The 21,152-nt window shown below is 36.4% G+C and overlaps 1 protein-coding gene across 3 annotated transcripts in view; it reads right to left on the bottom strand.

The window, feature by feature from the left end:
• Positions 1 to 21,152, bottom strand: part of foi (solute carrier family 39 fear-of-intimacy) — a 55,128-nt gene that overhangs the window by 16,420 nt on the left and 17,556 nt on the right. Inside the window, exon 1 of one of the 3 annotated variants that reach the window (XM_073081609.1) lies at positions 16,516 to 16,601. The exons of 1 other annotated variant lie outside the window; for it this stretch is intronic. The gene's annotated coding sequence lies outside the window, so the exon portion shown is untranslated. Of the gene's footprint in view, positions 1 to 5,959; positions 6,122 to 16,515; positions 16,602 to 21,152 lie in introns of those variants that run through there. One more of the 3 variants, XM_073081608.1, reaches the window with a different exon arrangement.

Genomic DNA, 21,152 nt, shown 5'->3' with positions numbered 1-21,152 from the left:
CGCTCTGAAGTTATACAATTTGCTATGGCGACGCGATTCATTTGTATATTCGGAGCGGACTAGCAGTTTTACGCGGACTATAACTACAATTGGCGGTCTTTACACGAAAATAGCGATCTAATTAGTTGGTAGCAGCCACGCTAACAGTGTCAGAATCAGTGTCAGTGGTGTTAAATATTATTCAGCATTTTCTATCTCCAACATTTTCATAAGAAAACAGATCATAAATTGAAAACAGCGCCTCCTATCGGGTCTAAAGATACCCAATCTTTCAAGCTGAAACCAAGCATATACACACAATTTGGTAACTATGCTATGTTATGAGCTATGTGGTTATAAATTTAAAATATCGAAATTTCTCAATTCTATAATTATTTTATTTTAATTTTGACTACTTATATTGAAATACTAAAGTGCCAAAATAAATTTAAACACCATAGATTTTAAGGAAAAACGTGCAAATACTTCTTACAAACGCAGATAACAACACGTGTTCGCCCTAGTCACGATAAACTTTAAATAGCACATACAGACAACACACATTACCTACATATAAGAATCATAGAGATCTGACTACGGCCACGACCTTGCCAATATAGTCTAAAAATATGTATAAACAAAAAAATCTAGATTTTAAAAATAGAATATGTTATTTTGCCTAGATTTAAGATCGTTTCGAATATTACACGCTTATTAGCTTAAGCAAAAATTTCAACTTTTTTCCATTAACACTTACTTTTTATTTATTATATAACATAATTGAAAACATGAGACAAGGATAAAAATTATAAATTTAGTATTTTATTTACAAAATTTTTATATGTTACAAAATTTAGTACATCTGTATTTAACCTAATCATACGCACAATCTCACACAAGCATATATCACAGTTACGATTTAAGGAAAAACTTACAAGGTACAAAAAAAACTTACAAACGAAGATAACGACACGTGTTCGCACTAGTCAGTATAAACTTTAAATAACACATACAGACAACACACATCACCTACATGTATGATATGAAGACGACATACTGTCCTTATCTACATATATCAGTCAATACTGATTAGGTGTGTCAAGATAAACGGCGTTATCAACGACTGAATCCTACAGAGCCTCCGTTATTATACGGTATTTCGTTATGGCAGCGTTTTTCAATCTTTTACATGGTATGACCCCCTCAGGATGTTTCACGAACCCCTGCTGTCCGCTGTTTATAATTTATATTTTTTTTTATTATGTAACAAATAGAAAATTTATACTATATTTTTATTTATTTTAATGATCAAGTATCGATTAAATATATGTACATTGGTTAATTGTAGAACGCCATAATTAAAATTAACTTTATATCACGGCGTGCGTAAATGGACGTTTTACGCACGCTTCGCGTGCGCAAAACCCCCATTTCCGACCCCGTAATATAAAATTTTATACAACACGCGGACGAAAAATGTTTTTCTGACTCGTGTGATTGCAGTCCTCGCCTGCGGCTCGGCCTGCAAACTCACTTGTCAGAAAAAAATTTTTCGTCCTCGTATTGTAATGTACTATAATAAACATTGCTTCTTAATGGAAATTCAGCGTCCGCCTTAGGGGGAATTTGTGACCCCCCAGCGGACGATATCTTATTTGAGAAACACTGGTATAACAAATATAGTTTCAAGAAAAAGCGACCAAATATACAGACAGACGACGCAGACATACACGTGTACATACTAGTGACACACACTGACCTTATCTATACTGAGACGTCTGATTAAATATGCCACGATAAACGGCGTTATCAACGATAAAATCCAACAGAGCCTTCGTTATAATACGTCAGTGTTTCTCAAAGTATCGATCGCGACCTTGTGGGGATCGCAAAACCTCAAAAATAAATAAGATTTTCATTAAATTCCTTTGGCGACTTATTTTGGAAACATGTCTGTTTCAGTTATTTAATATCGCATTTAAACATCATACTTAGTCATGTGACAAAGTATAACAATGAAAATTGTACAGATTTCTTATTAATAAAATGTATTACTACAAATCACAAGTTATAATTCAAGTTACAAACTCCTGAAGGTTCTGGAATATTTTTACTTACGAAGCGGAAAGATTGAGAAACACTGCAATACGTTATTCGTTACAGCACACACGTCACGTGGTACATGACACCCACACATCGGTATGCGTTACGCGATAATAACCTTTATTGAATCGCATTACAGTACATGAATGACGCGGCATAATAGATCAAATTGTTAACAATTAGGAATCGAACACAATTGCTACTATATATGCAAAGTATCTGATACGACATATTTATGCATACTAGAGAGATTTTTTTGGAATAATAAGCAAATAATACGACCTTGAAAATATGGTCACTATTAGTGTAGTCTATAAAAATGTATAAACACAATAATTTCTGGATTTTAAAAATGGAATATGTTACATTATCTAGATTAAAAACATTTCGAATATTACAAGCTTATCAGGTTAAGCCAAATATCATCTTTTTCATTTATTATTTTTATCTATTTTTGTATAAGTTAGGTTTCTGTTGAATACAAGACACAAGAGTTAAGAATCAAAATTATTGAATTTAGTATTTTATTTACTAATTTTTTATATGTTACATAATGTAGTAGCACATCTGTAATTAACACACACAATCTCACATGCTCATATCACAGATAGCTCACATTTCAGTCGCGTTACTCTCCCCCACTCAAGTCTAGCTTTACTCATTGTTTTTTAATGTTTTAATTAAAAAGGCTTTTGATATTGAAAAATATTGAATTAAGTACTTTATTTTTTTTGCCCAAAATTTACTCAATTTAGTAGCCATCTGTTACTTTGTGTTGTGTGTTGTGTTATGTCTACCTGACACTAATCACTGAATTTACAAATACAATAATTACTAATTTTATCGGCTCATCTGTATTTACCCTAATCATACATATACAATCTCACACAAGCAAAGATTCAGCTGCGTTACTGCAAAACCAACTCTCCCCCACTACAACACGATTGCGCGTGTGTGTTTCAGGAAATGTACTAGTTACGTCACGCGGCTATTTACGTCGCGGCTGATTCAGCCGTATAACGAATAACGAAACGTGATGGATTCGTTACGCCGTAGGAAAACTATGTGTGAACTAAAAGTGTACGTATTTCGCAATTATTTATAAATGTGAATGTATTACGACGTACGAAACGAGTGAAGATAAGTGTGAGGTGTTCAAAATTAGTCGTTAGCAGAACCGGTTTAATAAATACCGGGGCCCCTTGGCACAAGTTTTAGGGGCCCCTTCAGAGATCACATTAAAATATTATTTTTCAATGGGGCCCCAATTTCTTAAAGAGACAGCCCCGTGACAGACGGATAGACAGCGAAGGTTAAGTAATAGAATTCCGTTTTTATATTTGGTTACGGAACCCTAAAAATGATTTGATTCTCAACAAACGAACAAACACCTCAAATATTCAAATACACATAACCAAACAAAGGTGCCGCTATACACATATATATAAAAAATCCACAAACTCTCAGACCGACAAAAAACAGTCTATACGTCCTTCTATAGACCGATGAACCGACGGACATGCCTTGAGCAATTTTTTTATATATAAATACATACATTTAGTATTAAAACCAACCTTAACAGCGTCCAATACGGACATCTTGAGCACCGCAAAACAATTCTCATTATAAACCTTATATAATTCCAATAAGAACTACTTCGGTCGATAAATGCGTACTTCACCCTACTAGCCGTGTTTTATTCGACAATGCACTTTTTCGTTGCAGCATAAGTTATATTTTCGTGTACACATGCCACTGAATGCAAATATAATCAAAATAAAAGATGCCCTGTTCCAAGAATTGCAATTTGCAATATGATTTCAGATTGCGAAGTACGACTTCTTTTTATTTCGTTGAATAAACTTTTTTAGAATCGGTCGTATGTTTTATAATATTATATGATTTATGATATTATTGATTAGATGTGCATTTAGGCTTTTGAAACGTTGTCCCTGTAGTTTCGGGACCAGAATAGGGCTACGGTATCCCCTGCCTGTCGTAAGAGGCGACTAAAAGGGGGCTTCCGGGGTTGCGGGCGGCAAGAGTGGGAGCTCGAACCCAGCCAGCGGCCCCGGGAAGGACGGCGGTATGTGTGGTCGCATACCGTCGTACGCACCAGACGGTGCCCTTAACGCAGCGCCGAGGACGTCCACTGGAGGGTTTTAGTGCGGTAAGAATCCCACATAACCCTGCGTCGCTCCCACGGCACCGGGTACCTTTTGAAGGTTTCCCCCTCGTAAATAAAAAAAAGTCTTTTGACCTATTTCGTTTATATGATTGAAGTGGCAACGAGCATGCAGTCGACCTGATGGTAAGTGGCTACTGCCCCTGGACATCTGTATCCTGTATGTGTACTGTCAGAATACAGCAGTGCTACACTGCAGTTATAAGGCAGAAGTAGATGTGGCAGCTATGAAGAGTTCTACTTACAGATTTAACGTTGGTAGAACCCTCTGTGGTTCGACTCCGGTGGCACCACCGCCATACCTATTTCTACCTAATAACTGCAATGTTAAGTGCTGTTGTGTTCTGGTTTTAAGGGAATGGTGAGGGAGACATTCTCTGAGGCATTCCAGCTTAGTCTTCAAGGCTAGCGGCGTTGATTGCAGATATCCATGGGCGGCAGTAGCCACTTACCATCAACTTTTGAACTATCGATAATATCGCGTAGAAATTCGATATTATCTATCATCGACATTCTACACTGAGTAAATATCGATAATTATATCGATACCAACTACCATCCATAAACGCAATACATACACAAATCACTAAGCATTACAATTACGTAACATGTAATCAAAAATTATGAAACAACAGAACTGTTTTGTAAACAAAGTTCAATGCAACGAAGTTCAAAATAACTTTTTAATACACTTACTGTTTGTGATATGATGTAATACTACATATTCACTACACTGGTCAGGTACGCAGTCCGGGTTCGATTCCCGGCCAAGCATCTGTCTTTAATTAATAAAGTCACATTTTTCTTTGGAATCTGCGTGTGTATGTGTATATCCCACAGGAAAATCTAAAATTGTTATAACTTGTTATGACACTGGTCAGGCACGCAGTCCAGGTTCGATTCCCGACCAAGCGTACAACTTTAACTAATAAAGTCACATTTTTCTTTCCAATCTGGGTTGGTATGTATTTATCCCTTGGGAAATTTTAAATATCGTTGGATAATAATAAGGATAACATTGTAAACAATTGAATATAAATTGTACTTGCTATGCTTAGAAAATCAAGTAGTTACTTACAAAAAAAAAGTAATTATTTTCAATTCCATTTCATTGCTCTGCTTTTAATTAAAAAAAAATATATATGTAGCGGTAGAAAAATATTTCAATAATCAAAAATCTAAATCTACAATGACAAACGTAATGGAAAATTTGGAGCTGATGCTACTTCCGACAAATATATTTATATTTAATTAAAAGACCAATTTTTAAAATACCAAAATTAATTCAAGATCAACAATTAGCAAAAAAACTTTCATTAATCCGTAACTCCATGAAACCTCTGAGCTAAATCAATAACTAGCTATTCCAATATTTAATAATCGGTTAAAAATATAAATAGTTAAAAAAATCAACGGGTTGCACTCCCGCAGTGCCGGCAGAAGTGAAAACATTCGAAACATAAACTGAATAATAAAATATAATAAATAAAAAATTAAACTGACACCCATTGACATATTTTTTCTATGCTGACACCGAATGACATCTCGACTTTTGCAGTATGCCTTGCCGTCTTACAAATTTTCGATCAGGCCACGTGTCCTGACGCGAGTTTAACATTTATTACCCATCACAAAAGGCACAACGCCGCTAAATAAGTTTTCACTTCCAAAAATAACTAAAAACAAACTTACATCAACCCAAGACACTGCAAACTCTTCCAACAATAAAAAACAATCACTTTATCAGCCGTCAATTAAACACAATTAAAATTCTCAACATCAAACACTAATAAAACTTCAACAAGACAACATCGGAACTCGAACGAGCGCACACTAACGCGATAACGGCGTTACACGTCCGCCGTTACCCGCCACAGAGCAGCCACTGCAGTGGAGACTTGTGTTGATTCATTGCTGCCTACACGCTGCACGCCTCACGTTTACAACGACTCAATAGTTACGCCAAATAGGCAAAATCGCGTCGAATTGGAACAAGGAGGTTTCAGTACTACAAAATTACTTATTATTTGTAGTATTGTTAATCGAAATTTCAACAAGAAAAGATCAGAATTCGAGCGTGCGTACACTAACGCAATAACGGCGTTACACGTCTTCCGTTACGAGCAGACCGCTTATTGGCTACTAGTTATTAATAATTAATCTATTCACTGATTCGCCTAACAATGATCGAAATTTGACAGTTCTAGAAAAACTTGGCAGACAAAATGAAAAAAATACAAATTGATTTCTACATATCATATATAATCCCGGTACAAAAATAGTTTCAACAACACTTCTTTCACTCTATCATGACTCGAAACAAATTCAATAATAAATCTCACCGAAACACAAAGGTTTCCATAAACAAAACATTTTCCAATACCGTCTATGAAAATTCAACACGTTTCAAACTCGATAACACTTACACAAATACAAAAACACATTAACAGAGCGATAAGCCGCGGCGATAACGCCGTTACACGGCCGCCGTTAGCGTCCACAGAGTAAGTGTGAGTGAGTGAGTGAGTAGTGGGTACGCGTGAGTTAGTAGTGCCTACGAGCTTCCTGCCTCACGTATGACGTCACTGCTGAGCTGAGAACTCGCTCACGAGACCAGCGCAATTTTTACAGACTCTTTGATGTCTCTTATGAGTTTAAAAAAATACTTTTACATTTTATCATTTTATTTTGGAATTGAACTAATTCAAAAGTAATTTAATTGTATCATTTTAAAATCTTATAATCGCTGTTGATCAATATCTTTAGTTTAAAATATTTCCATCTTTTTGTTCGATTGGCTAACAAGGTGTGTGTATTATTAAAGTTTAACGTGCTAACTATGTACAAGAATATATCTACCAGTTGTAGTACCGGACTGTTAGAACTCTTTTATTTATTTATTTACATTTTTTTACATCGAAATACTAACTAAACATTACAGATTTTCTTAACCTAATGCGTTCAATTAGTTTTATTAGCAAGTGATTGAACATAGGCGCTAGCTGTTCTACGAAATACAGCAGGTGCCGTGTAAAACAGGTCAATGCTGGTATCCGAAATCAGGACACCATTAAGCAATGTCAACGCGCGAATCAACGGTTTATAGTGTGAAACCTAACCCCATTAGATCATTTCATTTGAACTGCGTTTGATAAGAATATCCCAGAGTTAGCCTACACCTTGTGACGTCACACACACATTGAGTCATCTCACAGCGTCACAACTCACGAGATGTCATTAACAAGAATTGAACGTTGATTCTATTTTAAGTCAAATTGTGTTTTCGTGATTAAGAACACACGCTCCACCTACGCTTACTGCGTTAGATTTCCGAGATTAGCAAACAGACAAACAGGAAAAAATGAAAAGAGAGACAAACATTAAGTAGAATTTAGTTTTAGTGTACACGCGTCATGTTCATACGAAATTTCTATCGTCGTCATCAATATTTGCTATAGTGTATGTTGGCTATTGAAATGTCAACGTCTACGTTGCACATTATACATGCTATATGTTTTAATTTGATAGGTGATAAAACAGAGTTAATTGCCCTACATTAAGACAATTATGTATTAATTAAAATTTTGCATACCTCTAGCATAGGAGGTGTAATATAGAGGACAATTTTTAGGATATAACAACTGTATACCTATATTAAGCAAAATAAATTATTTGATCTGATTTACATTTTACATTTTTTTTACAATTCAGTTAACAATTAAATACAATTCAGTTAGGAACTTCGCAATATTTAAGAATGAGTTGAATAATTTAAATGTGTTGTTAAAGATTATCTTTTTTCTGAAGAGCTTAATATCTTAGTAAATATTTAATTTATTATATTTAATCACTGAATACTTTTTATTGCTACGCCTTAGGCTATTGATTGACACATGTTTTATAACTTCCTCTAAAACTCGACTTTTTAAAAATGGCGGACTTATATGTAAACTAAGCCCATACAAAAATATTAGCTGCTATTTATTTCACACTCTACCTAACGTTTTACCGCTATTCGCGGCTATAGTAACCTACCTTTTTGCTGATGAGGAGGATACTTAAAAAAAAACGAGCATTATTAAATAAGTAAAAAGCCACTTCTGGTTACATGGTATTCTAACCCACAAACCAAGTCAGTTTTGTGCCTAACCGACCGTCTACACATACCTAATCGGTGTCACATGACTCAATATTACTCGTGTCGGTAAAACGACCGGCGCGTTCTCGTTACGCCGTATAACGCCATATCATTTTAGTGTTAAATAAGCGATATAGCGATTTCGTTTGTGTATGTTTAAAGACTTAGTTAATTTACGAAAGAAATAATCTCATATAACATTTTTTTTATTATATGGCAACAAAACGTTTGCCGGGTCAGCTAGTTATAGATAAATAATGAAACAGTGTACCTACATATATATTATTTATTTATTATTTTTAACTGCGTCGAAGCAGGAAATAATGTTATAGGGATACTTCCCTATCCATTAAATGGTACCTTCAAACAAAGATGGCTTATTAACCTTCGTACTCCAGTTAGGTTATTAAGGAAAACTGTTACATCGACGTTAAAGGCTACACATTGACCTACCAATGGAGTTGATTACGTTAGAAATCGTCCGAAGTAAATGTGCCACAAAATGAAAAAGGGCTACAATGTCGGGAACAATACAATGGCCTTAGACGAATTGAGAGAGACCAAATGTTTTTGTACAAAATATTAAATAATTATATTGAATCCCCTTTCATGCTAAGCACTATTGGTTTGAGATGCCCCCGAATTCATTCTCGTTGTAGAAGTCTGTTTCACGTACCGTTGTGTAAAAAGAAATATACAAGTAATAATTTCATATATGGTTCCTCTAACTTTTATAACAAACATCTACAAGAATTGGACATATTTAATTGCTCAATACTTGCATACAAGCGGGAACTGAAACAGACTCTTGAAAATTGCATTATGTAACAAATTACTTTTTTCCTTTCTTTTTTTTACTTGTATATATATTTTATTATTTCAATATACCTACTCCTAACAGTGTAAACAATTACATTTTTAAATCTTTATGTATTATTTATTAGTGGAAACTGCTGACTTTTGTTATGTCTGTGTGAAAGTTACTGTATGTATTAAATATTGTATGTTTCCCAAATAAAAATAAAATAAAATAAAATTTAGTAAATATACATTTAGTTATTTCTCTGGTGATGCTGGACCTGGTCGTCTGTTCCGTTAGTGGGTTGACTAGGGGTAGCTACCCAATCATGTAGAAAAAAAAATCCTCTCGATTAAGATTTTTTTAATTATAGGTAGGTAAAATTCTGAAGCACGTAAGTATCGCCTGAGAGGAAATTGGTTATGAAAATCTGTTGCTAACTCGGCGACAACTCGTCAATATTTGTAAAGTTATTCGACGAATTGTTCGCGAATATCTAAGCTAATAAAAAATGGCGTAGAAATATACCTTGGATGACCAAACTACCTTAAAATTTCTCATAATCATCGTCTCATCATCGTTGCGTCAAAAAGTTATTTTTGGACACTTGCATTTCACAAAATATCAATTTTCATTGTTTGATGAAAAAAAAAAACTTGCACAGACTCTTCGTTGTATCCGAAGATGTTTGCAACCGGCGGTCATTGACCCGCAAACCAGTCAAGGGCGAGTGGGGCTCGCGCAATATTCTCTTTATCACGTCATTATTATTTTTCTAAAAATATTTGTTTTTTGTCAGCTTTGAATCAAATATTTTTGATTACGATTTTGTAAATTGCTCCGGCGAAAATTGCTCCCGATTTTTTTGTAATAGCTGACGAGCATGCAGTCCACCTGATGGTAAGCTGGAATGCCTCGGAAAAGTATGTCTCGATTACCACACCCTTCAAAACGAAACACAGGAGCGCCTAAAACTGCTGTTATTAGGTAGAAATAGGTGTGGCGGTGGTACCGCCGGAGTCGAACCACGAAGGATTCTACCACCTTCAAACCTGACATCAACCCCAAATAAAATTGAGAACCTGAGGTCGGCCAGTGTTAATACCCCCAGAATTAAGGAATATTTATCTCTCCCTCACCACACCCTCCAAACCAGAACACAGCAGCGCTACACTGGTGTTATAAGGCAGAAATAGGTGCGGTAGCACCACCCAAGTCAAACTAATAAAGTTTTAACACCTTTAAAAATTGTCTACGGTACTATTTAGAAATGTTAAGACCGACCATTCAGGCTGCAATTACACAAGCAGTACTTTTATTTACAGAACACTAAAAAAAAACAACAACCAAAAATGATATTGATAAATAGATAGAGAAATCCGATAATAAATAAGGTCAACAGACAGACCGACGCAAAATATGTTTCTAGTCTATGCGATAAAATACCGCACCTAGTTTTAAGGCTGTGTTGTAATGACAGCGAAGCGAACGCTTAGCGAAACTGAAAAGATATGGACGTCTGATTTACATATAAGGCGGCCATCTTAGTTCAAAGCAATTGTTTGGTTTCAGCTAACAGCCGGTCCACACGGCGCGTTGCGTCGACGTAGCGCTGTCGCTGCGTCATTTTACATACTAATAATCATAGTGTACACACGATGCGCTGCGTCGACGCAGCGCATACGCGACTGAACTGCCGCGCACGAGACGAAGCGGGCGGGGGAGTACTCATTGCGTCGCCGGAGCGGCAGCGCTCAGTTGTTTATGCGTTGATAAGGGACGCACACGCAAGCTGATCTCGCTTATTTTTACGTATTTTGACGGTGACGTAGTAATAGCAGCAATGCCAGACGTCTTTTCCGATCCATGCTTTCTATAGAATGACTGCGATGATTACTTAAAATGCTCGCCGCAACGGTGCGTCGCCGTTGCGATGACGGAGCGTTACGACTACGTCGTAGTAACGCTGCGTTGGCGCAACGCCCGTGTGGCCGGCTATGCGTCAAAACCTTTGCGTTGCGAAGACGCAACGCAACGCAATGCGCCGTGTGGACTGGCTGTAAGAGTCCCTGTTCTATATAGAGTTGGTTGGTTGCTTACAGATGCCACTAACCGAAAACAGTACTTTCGTTCGATCGCCGTATTATGGTGGGGGTTGCACAAAAATTATTGGTCCACCAAATTTGATATAGATTGCCGACACTAAGCCAATCAAGCATCGTCATAAAAACTTGCAAAATTTCAGCTCAATCATTGGTTTAAAATTGGATTGGATGCAAAGATAAAAAAAACTAATTAAAAATCTTTTTGAGCATACTCTTCTGACTAGAATTCAGGTCTGAAAATATCAGTAGATATTCATTATTGCAGCGTGCTCGCTTCGCTGTGTGTACGACACAGCCTTAACAAGATGTGCAATCAGTGTTTATTGGCGATTAGCCGTTTACGTATTATTTATGTAACCGTTTTGCAAAAACTCTAGGCCAAGTTATTTTTTTGCGAAATCTTCCGAATCTTTGAACGAAAATAACAGAACCGAAAAAGGTGTTTATAATACGAGTAGTTATGTATTAAAAATAATAGAACTGGAGATGTCTCTAACTAATAACACAGGTATCCTCCCGATACACAAAAATAGATACATACCTATTTCTACCTAATAACAGCAGTGTTAGGCGCTGCTGTGTTCCGGTTTGAAGGGTGTGGTAAGGGAGACAGACTTTTCCGAGGCGTTCCAGCTTAGTCCTCAGGGGTAGCGGCGTATCTGTGGCCGACCTCAGGTAGGAATATCTAATCCTATCTGAGGTTGATTACAGATGTCCATTGGCGGCAGGAGCCACTTACCATCAGGTGGCCTGCATGCTCGTCTTCTACTCCTATATTATAAAAAAAAAAAAAATAGAGCTACGATATCCCTTGCCCGGAGTTGCCACCCATATTATATATCATCATCATCATCTGTCCCACTGCTGGGCACGGGTCTCGTCAAATAATGAGGAGGATTAGGCCATAGTCCACCGCGCTCGCCAAGCGCCAAATTTAAGATTTTTTTTATAAACCTCTCAGGTATGCAGGTTTCCTCACGATGTTTTCCTACACCGTTAAGCAAGTGATAATTAATTTCTAATACGCACATAATTTTGAAAAATGCAACGCGCCTGAAATTCGAATCCTGATCCTGGCCTTCAACATGGAAGTCCAAATTTCATGACAGGACGCTATCACTATTTCATTTGTTTATTAAAATTATAATTATGCTTTTGTTTAAATAGGCTAAATAACATGTTATTTGGTTTGATAGCATCATTTTTCGCAACGCAAGATTACTGAGAACGGCTTTACTCGGTTTTAACATACGTCAGCATAATCTATTTCTATTGAGGTATATACAAGTCTGTTTTGTTTGTTAAACTATACAGTTTTATTAAAAATGTGATCTATTATACACTAAAATTGTCCGAATTACGGTAAGCAAAGATTTTTGAAAAAGGAAGATCTCCTGACGAGCTACGTCATCATGCCCGGAGAGCGGCCGTGCTCCGACAGTCGGAACTTGCATGTCTACAGGGTGAATTTTTCAAATAGGACTTCAGGGCCAAATCCGAAACTATAAGGATTACCGAAAAATGCTGAAAAAAGTTACGTTGGCAACTAAGTTCCCGCCGTTTTTAGAATTATTATTATTTTTATTAAAAATAATAAAAATAGATAACTGGTTAATTAGAAAATTATTATTTTTTGTTGTTTACAACTTCGATTCAAATTTAAATATGATTTCTATATCTCTTTGTTTAGTAATTCTATTCCCTATCCTGAAGGCCTATTTGAAAAAATCACCCTGTATATGTAACATGTTGAGAAAACTTCGATAGCGTGATTCAGAGATGTAGCGCCATCTCTTGATGAAATGCTGGAAGTTGTCCAATTTATTATTAGTTTTAAATTTATTCTTAATGAGCGTTACCAAACAACCTTCAATGGCTTTGATGTAATTCCGTCACACCATACAATTTGTAATCCAACGCAAATATGAATGAAACAATAGCAACATAATTACATTATTTCTCTAAATTTGTTTAAAGCAAGAAATTCGAATAAAAATGCTTATTACATAACCAATCAATGTGATTATTAGAGTAGTTAATGAGCATGCAGTCCACTCGATTGTAAGGTACTTCCGTATGGAAACCTGTAATCAACTCCATGGAGAACAGGAGGCCTACTACCGTCTCTTAAAACAGCGTTTCCCAGCCTTTTTCAGTCCACGGACCCTTAGGAAATCAAGCACAGTTTTCACGGACCCCCTTTATAAAATGAAGAGCAAAAAAAACGGATTAAGTATTTATTTTAGTTATTACAGATACAAAAAAATACTAATACAGAAGGTAATTATAACTGTTTATTATGAAAAATATGAAAAAAATTAATGTGAAGGTTGGTGTTGCTTTTTTGCAACTAAATCAGGGATATTCGGGTTGATGTTGCTACTAAGCTGTTATCTCAAATCAGATTCTACTTGTAATCTGTTTCTGTATTTGTTTTTTGTATAAACAACAGTAGAGAATGCCTTTTCACATAGGTATGTGGTTGAAAACAGCAGTATAGCGGCCCTTTTGCATTTAATGAGCGATTTATGTATGGTCCAGAGATGACACCGCGGACCCCCATACATATACTCGCGGACCCCGAGTGGTCCGGGGACCACAGGTTGGGAAACGCGGTCTTAAAACAATATTAGCTTAATCTTACATTGAAATTTCGTACCACGACCTCGCTAAAGTAAGATTGTTTTTATAACAATAACCAGTTTTGTATGATGTCGGTAGAAATTATTCATTCCTTTTTTGGGCAGGAAATTTATTTTTTTAAGCAAAATATGACAATTTCAGTTTGTTTCATACAATCGATAAGCAAAAAATTAATAAGGGTTTGAGTTTATATCGCTCGGCAGGAATAAAACAATACTGTTTAAGGACGTCGTGGTACGAAACAAAATAATGTTGATGCAATATTGAAATAAAACTTTGCTGAACTACGATTGTTTTAAAAGATTAGGGCCTCTGGTTCTACCTGAAGCCGATTACATGCTTTGCCACTCCTGAGGACTAAAGTCACCTCATATGTCAGTCAGCCGGCACCCACACCAATCGGTGCGGTAAGGGAAACATACGAAGCGTTCCTATTTAGTCTTACAGGGTAGCGACGAGTCTGTGGCTGGCCTTAGGTAGAACTCTAATCTCATCTGGGGTTGATTACAGGATTTTTTATAATATAGGAGTAGCAGACGAGCATGCAGTCCACCTGATGGTAAGTGGCTACTGCCGCCCATGGACATCTGTAATCAACCCCAGATAGGATTAGATATTCCTACCTGAAGTCGGCCACAGATGCGCCGCTACCCCTGAGGAATAAGCTGGAACGCCTCGGAAAAGTCTGTCTCCCTTACCACACCTTTCAAACCGGAACACAGCAGCGCCTAACACTGCTGTTATTAGGTAGAAATAGGTGTGGCGGTGGTGCCGCCGGAGTAGAACCACAAAGGGTTCACATAATTTTAATATGAAATCCGGCCTCTACTTATTACAAGTCAATGGCAGGACCCCACAAATTCAAAGGTATGGTTCCAGTAACTATAGACATATGACTCTATGGCTGTCAATAAGGATTGATTTACATGTTATTATGAGAGTAACGTTGTATTATAATATGATACCAAGTTGCGTCTTACGCTGGGTTTACACTGAACCGTAGTACCGGGATCAGAATAGGGTTACGGACTACGGTATTGTGGGGTCGCAACTTTTATCCCCCGGTAGCCATTTTGAAAAAGGGATGCAAATCGTTTTCATGCTCTATCAGGCAAACTGTTCGTGGCAAAGAAAATTTATAAGGACAATACCTTCTCAAATTGATTCTTATTTTATAATATAGGAGTAGCAGACGAGCATGCAGTCCACCTGATGGTAAGTGGCTACTGCAGCCCATGTACAACTGTAATCAACCCCATATAGGATTACATATTCCTACCTGAATACTAAGCTGGAATGCCTCGGATAAGTATGTGTCCCTTACCACACCCTTCAATCCAGAACACAGCAGCGCTTAACACTGCTGTTATTGTAGCGGTGTGCCGAAGTGGTGATGCCGTGGTAGAACCACAAAGGGTTCTACCACCTTCAGCTAAATGTTTTAGATGACGTAAACTATTTGTTTCATTATTTATATAACGATTATTAATTATAAAGTTGCGTTTATGTAAGTTATCGCAACATGCAATATTGATCAATAATAAGAAATATTGTTATCATAATTGGTAATCGATTTAATTTCATTATTCATACCAATGTAACTGTTATTATTATGTTGTTTACCAATTGTTATCTAATGTTTTGCCTATTTTTTTTTATAATATAGGAGTAGCAGACGAGCATGCAGTCCACCTGATGGTAAGTGAATACTGCCGCCCATGGACATCTGTAATCAACCCCAGACAGGATTAGATTCACAAAACACAATTGGTGGAGTTTAGGCGGAACAATGCCGACATGTGCAGTTAAGACATGCAAAAACACGAAATCGAAGAAAAAGTGCGGAGAAATATCGTTTCATTCGTAAATGATCTAAAAACTACATTTTTTTTATATTTTTCAAACACGAAAATAGATGACAGTGACAATTTCAATTCTCAAAACTGGGTACATTTTCGTGTTAGGAGTGAGTAAACTTTACTAATCTACGTATGAGGTACGTTGCGTTCTTCTAAATTGTGGGAATAGGTTATATATTAAGTAGTCTAGATTTTACTAACACCTGAATTGTTGTATTGATTATGGTTTGGTATGTAAAAAAGTTTAACGAAAATTTATTTTGAAGTGATGATCGCCATCCTGTTGCAAACAGTAACAATAAGGTATCGAAAGTAGGGAAATGGCAAACAATTTAAAATTCAAAGAAGTAATAAGAAGTATACAAATAAACTGCTTTTTATAAAAAAAATATTTAACAAATCAACGAACATCTTTGTGTAACTTTTTAACTCAGTTTAGTTTATTTTTCACGATTAAATTTACTTTGAACTAATAAAAAATATTGTCTAAAAATAAAAAAATAAAAAATGATTAAAAACTTTCAAAATATGTTAATTAATTAATTATTTCATTTAATTTTTATCAAAGTTAAATATTTTTTAATCAAAAAAGGGTTATCACCTAAAAAGTCAAAATTTGATTTTTAAATATTATAACATATTTTAATTCATATTAAGTTAATTTATTTTTTTTGCAAATCTACATGAATTTCCAATAAACTCACCAGAGTTGTCGAAAGAATCCCACCACACGCAAACGACACAAGCACTGCAAGCAAACACAACCACACAGGGCGGCAGCCACCCCGACACTGTCGTCAAATGTCAACAACCGCCACCTTATATCGCGGGGGCGCGGGAAAAACGCACCGGAAGCAGGAAGATGACTGACTTTTTTTCTAAATTCAAATAACGCTCCATTAGTCAAATTGTTCGGTATTGTTGGACGAGATTGGCGGTTTTTTCGTAAAATTCAATTAGGATTAGAGCTGGGACAAAAAGTGGCATCTTGTAAAGATTACGTTCCGTTAGTCATCTAGAATTAGTTACGGGCGCATACCGTGAAAATCCTACGTTGTAATCATAAAAATATGACGTTGTTTTTATTTAATTGTTTTTGGATTCTTAAAGGTCAGGCTGAATTTAGGTAGTGACGTTCGGGTGTCTTCGGCCAAACTCGGCTTTTTACCCGACAATGTGTCTTCTTCATTGTCATACGAAACGTCATCGACATTGACAGAACTTCTGTCAGTTCTCCTTCTGTCAGTGCCGGCTAGAGACACATCTAAATAGTGCGTATACCATCTGTATAAAACCAAGTGAAATAGTTATTTTTAATGTAGCATGATCCTTATCATCCTTATAATCGCTATAACGTCCTTACGTTATAGCGATTCTTTATTCAAGCGAAAACGATTCAAATCAATCTGAGTTAAATTAATCAAATGATTGATTAAAAAATGAACAACGGATTTTAGGACGCACCTTTTTATATGCGAAGTGCATACAGTTGCGGAGTCTATTTAGATACTACTTCTGTGGTGTCGGTGCGATGTCGAGTTGTCCCTATGAAGAGGAGCCTATGAAAATCAGGTATATGCCTAACCTTAATGTTACTAGGCAGAAAAGTATTCTACCTCTAATTTGTAGGAAGATAGAGGTAGTCCGGTACAAAGTGTTCTAACTTCAACCCCACACACTTGTCCATACATACATTTCCGAGACATACTTTTCCGAGGCGTTCCAGCTTAGTCCTCAGGGTAGTGGCGCGTCCGTGGCCGAGAGATAGTAATTTAATCCTATTTCGGGTTGATTACAGATCCATGGGCGGTAGTAGCCACTTACCATCAGGCGGACTGCTCGCTGCTACACCTATATTATAAAAAAATACAATCATTTCTCTTTCCATAAATTAGGAGTCTATTCAATTCCTAAGTCTGGTGTACGCAACACATGTTGCATCAAGACAAAACATGTTCCACCTTAATTAGGTTGTTCGCAATCAAAATTAACGCGTTAAAATTATATAATTAGTTAACAAAAAGATTAATTAGTGACACTATGACAACAATAATTCTGATTTACCCTGCTAAATGATAATAGTTCATTGTATAGCAATCGTGTTAAGATTAGACATGGTTGGTTATCAATAATTTTACAGCCATGAGCCCAAGGCGATGACTTAAGGGCCTGCCAGGCTTTGCTGCTGTTTAGGGCCTTAAATATCACCTTCGACTTCAATCTTTTTTTTTAATATTGAACTGGCGGTCCATCTGATGGTAAGTGGCTAAGCCGCGCATGGACTACTGCAATCTACCCCAGATAAGATAAGATTCCTACCTGAGGTCGGCCACAGATGCGTTGCTACCGCTGAAGACTAAGCTGGAATGCCTTCGAAAACTATGCCTATTTCCACACACCCTTGAAAACCAGAACACAGCAGCTTAACACTGCTGTAATTAATCAGAAATAGGTGTGGCGGTGGTGCCGCCGGAGTTGAACCACCTTAAAATCTCAATTTGAACGTCTGAAACGCATTAAGAGGGCGTTTTAAGCCACTAGGCTATAACAGCTTTGTCGGAATTATATAGTTATATTAGCTGACCCAACAAACGTTGTGTTGCCATATAAATAAAAAAATGTTAAGGGTGAACAACCCTTATCACTTAGGTATGAAAAATAGATAGTAGACGATTCTCAGACCTACTGAATGCATATAAAATTTTGTGAAAATCGGTAAAGCCGTTTCGGAGGAGCACGGTAGGTAACTAACATTATGACACGAGAATTTTATAAATAAGATTTTCCCTTAATAAAATCCACAAGTAGAATAGAGTAGGCGAATTCTGGCTAACTGGACCAAACCACTTTTATACTTATAATATATTAGAGTGAGTATGATAATTATTTTCGTCAATCTTATCTTATGACAATTAAAATCACATATCATTATATAATTCTGGTCTCAATATCTTATATTTTTGGTTTTAAACGAAGTAAAAATGATATCATTAAACAAAAGTATATCTATACATGACGTGTCACATATGTATGAATAATTGATTAAGATAATTCTCTAGAAATCTTGGGTGGCGCAAACTTAAAGGCTTGCCAGGGATACTTAATAAATAATAAACGCCTTCTACACTCACGGCCCCACACTAGGATTCCCTGTGTCGTGGGTGCCATGGACACACACATAGACAAATACACAAACACCCAGACCCAGAAACAGAAATCTAAATTCATCATTTAGATATCTGTCAGGCCGGGGATCGAACCCGGGACCCTTTGCGGGTCAGACCGGTATGGTGACCGCTCCGCCACGCGGGTCGTACTTAAGACCATGTCCCTACTGTTCTGAGACCCATAATCTTGTGTCACACCCACGACATCTTTTGAAGGTTCCCGACTCCTAAACTGGCTATAATTTCGACAGATTGATTATAAATAATGGACGAAAGACCATCAATCCCCATGAACGAAAATGACCTAATTATGATTCACCTGCATCTCTACTCAATATTTTATTTATATCTGCTAGTGACTGATATTCTTGTGGACCTGCGTGACGTTTGTAAACTCAGATTTATTTTTAGACTGATTGTATCTGTGTAGTTTTGTAATAAACGATTATTTGAGACTAGCAGAACCCGCGGCTTCGCTCGCGTAAAAAAATATGATATGACATACAAATAACTGTAATTATAAATTTTTACCTTTGTCAATTTTAACGATAAATTAAAATTAATATTTCATTAATAAAATTTTTTTTATTAATTAAATATTTTTTCGTCACTGTGTACCTAAATTCGCCAAGCTTTCTTCAGAAACATACACTAAAACTCTAATTAGTGGACTTTAATGAAACTTCTTTAAAATATAAGTATAATAATTATTATTTAGACTATTCCATAGGTACCGTCCATGTTATTCTCTGACCCATAAAGTACCTCACCACTGTGCACAAATCATTTCGAAAATAAAGCCTTGCCTGGAGTTCTAATAGGAAGACAGTCATCTATGGACATTCAGATGTCGTCATATATTTGGGGACTTTCTATAAACTTTCCATTTTGTCTCGTCTTACACCGTATCGATTATAGTCGTATTTTGCCTTCGATGCCTTTAAATCTGAACTACATAAGTTCCCTTCAAGCTTTTGAGAATCAATTACCTATACTTCTTTGCCCTGGCCAAGTTGGATTATCTAATAGGGCTGGATCTAAAAAGATCTAATAGTTAAAGTCCGTTCGAAAAAATACATTACCTTCTTCTAGTCTTTTTGGTTTTGGTTCTTAAGTCTCAGATAATTTTGGATATATTTCAACAATATTAATACATATAAATAACATAACACTACGGTTCATCTAAGTCCAGATGGACACAGAAAGAAAGACCAGAAATCTAAATTAATTATTTTGATATTTATCATACTGAAGATTAAACTTAAAGCCAATAGCATATTAAACTATCGACCACTATACCACGGACCGGCCACTCAACGACAGATTTCGAATATCAATTTCAAAAATACAACAATATACATATTCTTCCATAATTATCAACATTTACAGTCATACGTCTTTATCATAAATTTATCATACTTCCATTATAAAAGACATTTTAAAAATCTGTTGACAATCCATAACTGAAAGCAAGACTGAATAATCCAAAAATATAAAAATAGAAAAAGTATTTAATCATCAACCAATTACTATTTCACTGCTGGGCACGGGTCTCCTCTCGGAATGAGCAGGATTAGACCATAGTTCACCGCGCCGGACATTTTTTCTTTTATAATATAGGAGTAGCAGACGAGCATGCAATCCACGTGATGGTAAGTAGCTACTGCCGCCCATGGACATCTTTAATCAACCTCAGATAGGATTAGATATTCCTACCTGAAGTCGGTCACAGATGCGCCGCTACCCCTGAGGACAATTCTGGAACGCCTCAGAAAAGTATGTCTCCCTTACCACAACCTTCAAAACGGAACACAGCATAGCCTAACACCACCGTTATTAGGCAGAAATAGATGTGGCGCTGGTGCTGCCCGAGTCGAACCACAAAGGTTTCTACTACCTTCAAAAGTGCGTATTGGATAGACCTCACATACTTTTGAAAACGTTTTTTTTAGATGTAGTTTGTACATGAATCAGTGTGATGTGTCTGTAACACAGGTAAATCAAAAGGTTGCAATATAATGTCATCGCATACTTGAGTGATGCAATGGCACTCGTACCAAAACCTCAGTGGGAATTCTAGTTTAAAAATACAGGTGCAGAGCATATAAAACTGACGCATCCAGGAGGATTTTAATTAACGAGTCGAGCCAACAGCATATCTAACTATTGACCAC

The sequence above is a fragment of the Epargyreus clarus genome, unplaced genomic scaffold (genome assembly GCF_041222505.1).
Source record: "Epargyreus clarus isolate Ecla_fem2 unplaced genomic scaffold, WU_Ecla_fem_2.2 ptg000016l, whole genome shotgun sequence".
Taxonomy (NCBI): Eukaryota; Metazoa; Arthropoda; class Insecta; order Lepidoptera; family Hesperiidae; genus Epargyreus; species Epargyreus clarus.
Note: the sequence above shows the minus strand (reverse complement) of the source record. Positions and strands in the feature narration are given on the sequence as shown.